Here is a 6,383-nt window from a genome sequence, read left to right on the forward strand (position 1 = left end):
ATCTTACAATTGACATGTCTCACACTTGTGCTCCCCCCACCTAATCAAAGCACCATGTGCGATGATCAGTTGGTCTTAGGAGTATGCAAGGGTTTGAAAAGAATCTGTGCTTGTGCATGGTCATGTAATGCAACCCTATTATGCTTGAAAAACAATGCAAGAAAAGAATCATGTTGTGCAAGAGAATAGGTCATGAAACAATATGTTCCATGGGCATTTGCTGGCAAGGTTAATCCTAACTCGCCTAGACTATTATGTACATACAAGGTTTTTGCTTATTGGTGCTTGTCACCTAAGTGGCTTTAAAGTATGGAGTAGCAAAGGCTTGAGTTGTATGGGTGACCTATCTACCAAAGTCTTGTAGCCCTGTTGACATCATACAAAACTCAACCAACTTTGATGATTTAAAAGCACTAAAGATAGTCCAAAAAACTTTATTTGTAGTTGCAATGCTTTGAACTTGATTGGGCTCATACCTTGTTGTGATGGGCTTGTTGGTGAAGTTGGTAATGATAATGGCTGATCATTAAATACATGTACATGTTTCTTCTTCTGCCATATCATTTTGTTTGTTTTAGCTATTTCTTGTGCGCTTTGAATTGTTTGTGGATGTTTTGGTCTCAAATCCCACTTGTTCTTTGTTTGAATACTTGGAGGTTGTTTTGTTGTAAGTGCTTTATCCTCTTGTTGGATAAAGATTGATGCTGGAGGTAATTGCACTTTCTTGGGTACCCATATTAGCTTCTTTGAGATAGATGTTGGGTCTTGTTTGTACTTGTTAGAGCACTCTTTACCTACCACCACCTGTAATTTTCTTTTGTAGGACACCTGTTACATTTATAAGTTTGAGTGTTTGACCACATAGCCTATGTTTGTTTTGGTTTGGGAACCCAAACCATATGATGAGTTGTTGACGTTATGGCACCTATTTTGGGTACCCACTTGAGTGTAGGTTGTGTGGATGTCTTGACATTTTTTTTGGATGATTGGATTTGTGGAGTGGGCATTCTTGGAGAAGAACCCACTTCTTGGCTTTGTTGTTTGTTTTCCTTTAGGTATTTTGTTGACACCTAGTCTTGACATTGCAACTGTACACAGAGTTGATTGTTCACACTTTGGCAATGTATCAAATTGTTCTTCCAATTGAAGAAACAATTGTACCTCTTCTGCCACGTTCTTCCTAGGAAAAGTGATACATCCTACAAGTCAAACTAAGTGACAAAGAACTTGTCCTCCAACGCAGCTCATCTACAAAGACCACTAAATTGCATATCCCCCTTGGTTTGGTAGTGTGTGTAGTGGAAAATCTCAAGATAGCATTTGTAGATAGCAAGGCAATACCTTCCAATTGTTCAAAAAAATATCTAGATATAGTATTGCAATCCAACCCTGTATCTATGAGAGCTTGCACAAGTTTTTGTTCATTTCCAATCTGAATGGTAATTACTGGTGGAGGGATAACCTTGTCCAATAATTCTTTTTCATTATGCAATTGAATTTTGTTTATTTGTATATGTGTTGCTCAGTTTGTGGTTCTTTAAGCTCTTTGTTGCGTTCTTCCTTGTTTGATTCCTCATTGACCAATCCAATCTTCCTAGCCAAGACCATTTTGACCTCCTTGTCAACAACATACTTGATTAAGGCATCAAGAAACTTGTGCTCTTGATCAAACTCTACGTTTCTAACATCTTGTGATTCCTCTTGGACCTTAAAGTCTTGAATGGACATTAGCTCCATTTTCATTGGCATAAGAGATATATTTTGCATAGTAACCTCTTGAATGATGGGATTAGCTTGTAAAGTATCCATTTTTGGACCTTCCAAGATTAATTCAACACCTTGACTACTATCTATTCTCATTTCTTCATCGTCTAGGATGACTTTAACCATATATTGAGACATTATGGCATAGATGTTAGCACATACATCAATGGTAGCTAGCATGTCATTCCAGCCCAATGGTTCAAATTCATGCTCAGGGAAGGGCTTAGGTATATAGTCTTTAAGCTCTTCCTTAGAGTTTTCAAGTTCTTGTTTTACCTCACAAAGCCAATTTGTCTCCTTGTGTACTAACCAAGGTGGTAGAGAATCAATCTTCTCTATCATAGAGACCATATACCTTATAGGAGTGTAGTTTGCATCCCTGTATGAGTGATCGTTCTGGCTAATACGAGTTGTAGCACTAGGTTGGTGTAAATAAATGAAGCCATAGCCCCAATCCTAAATTATTTTCATATGGCACATGAATGGTCTCCCCATGATGATCTCATAGTTGGGTTCCTTGCCAAAATTAACCACTGTAAAGGTGTGTTCATATTCAATTCCACACAAAGTTACCACAACTTTCTCGAGTAGACCAAGTGGTCTCTCCATGAATCTATCAGCAAGTTGTAGTTTCATCCGAGTTTTCCTCAGAGCAGGATTTCTCCATGATTCCTAGACTTGCACTATTATTAAGGCTACTCCTGCTCCACTATCACATATAGCTAAGTTTTGTATTTCATTGTAATCATTTGGTAATGTGGTATTACTGTTGTTTCCCTTACTGTAGTCTCCTAATTTGTTGAGAGGAATTGGTTCACACCCTATGGTTGGCTTAGTTTCTTTGACAACTTTTGGTAAGTGAATGCCCATTTTCTCCAAGCCTTTCATTACCTCAAGCCACATTTTTGGTCTTTTCTTTAAGACCTTAGCTAGAGTCATCATTACTTTCACTTTAGGACTCAACAATGCATGTAAGGTTGTTGTGTCTAGCACTAATGCAATCATCTTGTACCAGGAAGGAATCTTTCTCACATCATTGACACTTTCTGCATTTTTTCCAAGAAATGATGGAAGTTCCTTCATGGAAGAGGCTTTGCTTGATCTTGTATCAAAAGGATCAGCCATGTTGTTTTCCTCAAACTTACAACACCTGTGTGATGTAAGCGAGCAATAAACTCTCAATCCTTGCAGTATAGAGCATCCAATCTGATTTCCATATTGTGTATGTCAATACCATAGATAGACCAAGCTTGTGACAGTTGGAGGCCTCACTGGTTTGTCAGACCAGGAGAGTCTACTAGCGTTTCATGAGTAAACGGTCACTAATCTCTAAATTATGGACATGCTAGCCTACTTCCATGATGCATAAGCATATGTCATTACCTACCAACACTTTGAGAGTTCCAAAGTCACTAGATTGCATGTATGGAACAAAAAACGTCGGACTATGCCATGAAACAAGAGAGACCATTTCTTAGATCTACTCTCAACCATAGTTCAAACCAACCTTCTAAACACATACATTGAGCCTAAACCTCTATGGCAAGACATGCATGAAGTCTTACAAGGTTTGGAACATATCACCTTAGTGAACTAGACACATATGTGTATGTGTTATGACACATACGCCTATGTATCTACAAGACACTTCCTTGTTTTCCTACCCAACCATGCATCCAATTTAAAAACCAAACACATGGAAAGGTTAGGCTCATCATGAGGAACAAGCCTATGAAGTTAGGTTACAATCTAATAATTTTGAAAAACACATAAGCGTATGGGATGGAACACATACGCATATGGGTCACCTTGAAGTTTTCAAAGCGCTTCAAGATCACACACATACCTAGCTTAAACCTTAGAGACCATGTCCCTAACATCTTAGTTACAACGGTGTAATGGGATAGGTGTATGGGTGAAACGTATGGGTGAAATGTATGGGTAAAACGTATGGGTGGGTTTATGATCTTGGAATTGATAACTAACTACATACACTTATGCACAGTAGTGAGAGGAACATGCCCATGTGTTTTGGTGAGAAAATGTGTGGCGGATAGAGATATAGAGTCTATTTTTAGTCTGTCACACACACGCTCATAAAAACACGTACATTGAGGCAATCACTCATGTACACACATCAAAATGAAGTAAAAGAGTAGCACTACAACATACTAAGAGATGGAGGCGATCGGCTTACCCGATTCCGCGCTATGAGCACTCAAAGATTGATGCACTCTTTGAAGAAGCTCTCTCTTCTATTACTCTAAGTCACACAATGAGAGTGTCTAGAAAAAATTACAAGTATTGGCTTTTATACCAGTTTCCGACCAAACTCTAAAAACTCACCAACACTCTAGCATATACCTCTATTACAAGTCGGAAGCCCAAACAGCCCTGTCTATCCACAGTATATGCCAAAACGGCTAAAAATAGCCAGTTTACTGACTTTGGCAAAAAATTGAGTTACAAATCCAAAATCTGCTAACAACTCCCCCCCACCTAATGTATGTTCGTCCTCAGACATGCTCATGGTAGCCCGTGGAAGGTCGTTGTTTAGAAGAAGGTTTGTTTGCCCAAGGCATAGCTTGTCGCCTTGCAAGCCTCTTCATGCTTCCGTGATTCTTTGAGACATCGGATGTCCTTGTGTACTGGGTCTCCATATTTTGCATCTTTGTATGCCACGTACCTGAGTGTAGGATTGGCCACATTTGGACCAAATATGGAAACACCTATTTCAAAGAATCCTGTGATAAACATTTCCTCAAACGTCTGCATGCAATAGGCTAGCAAGAACTGACATCTAGCATACAATCCCATGACTTGTTTCCTGTTCGGCCCTTTGTTGAGATCAAATGTTAACGCTTGATTCCCTTCCAGCATAATTTCCCATGGCCAATTATTTGGCAGCTCTTTCTTAAATGTCTCCACTATTAAAAGCAATAAGTGAGCAATTTTTACTAACATCTTGCAAGCTATGTCCGGTGCACCATCATACATGTTGTTTGCATATTTCAATGTAGAAATAAAATATGCATTTGAGTAGAACCTATCAGCTCCTGGGAGTAAAGGGTAATGCATCCTATTGGGATAGGATTTTAAGATCCTTTCAAATGCCTCCCAAGTGTATCTTCTCTTTGCTGGACAATAAGTGGGATCTATTTTGCAATATCTAGGTGCATTTGCATATTTGAGTATGGCTATAGTATGCTTTTGGATGTAAGCTAATCGCCAAAGAGGTTGATCGAGTAGAGGAGTTCACCCATTGATTTCCTCCTCTGTGAGCGGCAAGTAACCCCCTAACTGCTCCAGTGAACACTGTGGCATTAGCTCTTCTAGATTTCTATCATGCTCAAACTTCAATAGAACTAGTGGAAGTGTAGTCTACTTGTGGTCTTCATACAACTGCTCTATCTTCGGAAACTGCTTTATGGCTTGCTTGATAATTTTGATTTCCCATTGCAAGCTCTCTTTAAGTACCTTGTCTGTCGTATTCCTTTCTTGCTCTTCAAGGTTCCTTAGCATATTCTTCGTATGCGGATCTAGTTGTGTGCTTTCACTATCTTCCTTTCTAGACCAATTTGAATCAAAATTATAGGCTAAGGGACATCCTCATCCGATAATTCATCATCTTCGTGCAAGTTCAACTTACGAATTTTAAATTGTTGACCCATTTTGTGCATGTTTGTCCTTTCTATTGCACTCTCTTTGTTTAGCTTCTTCTCTAGCCGTTTTTGCTTTTAACTGGTTGTTTCTTTTTCTCCACTTTGCCTCATGTAATGTTTTCAGTTGTTCTTGGGTTAGTGGGGTGTAATATTTCTTTAATATGCATCCACTAATCCAGTTTGACATTTCTTCTCCCTCAAGAGTTGATAATTTGATAGCACCGCTTGCAGACAATCCTGAGATAACGTAAGGACCCTTGCTACATTTTGATAACTTGGCAACAAATTCCTTAATGGTGAAGACCAAAACCAAATCACCCAGCTTGAAACGTTTGGTAATGATATGGTGATTGTGGAATTGATTTTGTCTTCTTTTCAAAGCATACATGTGTGCAATGGCAGCTAGTCTTGTTTCATCCAGCTTTTCAAGCTCTTCAACTCTATTTGAAAGTTCATGTCCCGTCCATCCAATTTCTTGTGCAACCCGTAAATTTGGCACCAAAAATTCTAATGGTAATATGGCATCTAGGCCATAAACCATATTGAAAGGCGTTGTCCCAATGGCAGTCTTATATGCTACCCTATAAGCCCAAACGACAGAATGTAACTTTAGTTCCCAATCTGTTTTAGACTCACTAACAATTTTTGTTAGCACTATTTTCAAGATTTTGTTGGTACTCTCAGCTTGGCCATTTGCTTGAGGATGATAGGGAGCCGACTTCTTATGTAAAACCATGAACTTATCTAGTAAGTTCTCAATGACCTCATTCAAGAAGTGTTTACCTCTATCGCTAGCGATTTCAATTGGTAGGCCATACCTCGTGAATATGTACTCAAACAAAAACTTGGCAGTAGTGTAGGAGTCATTCTTTTGAGTAGCTTTGATCTCTACCCACTTAGTTACATAATCTGTAGCCGTTATGATGTATTGAGCATGAGTACGCATTGTAGGTGGAT

This window comes from Lygodium microphyllum, chromosome 3 (genome assembly GCF_053477565.2).
Source record: "Lygodium microphyllum isolate KBCC chromosome 3, Lygodium_microphyllum_v1.1.10, whole genome shotgun sequence".
NCBI lineage: Eukaryota > Viridiplantae > Streptophyta > Polypodiopsida > Schizaeales > Lygodiaceae > Lygodium > Lygodium microphyllum.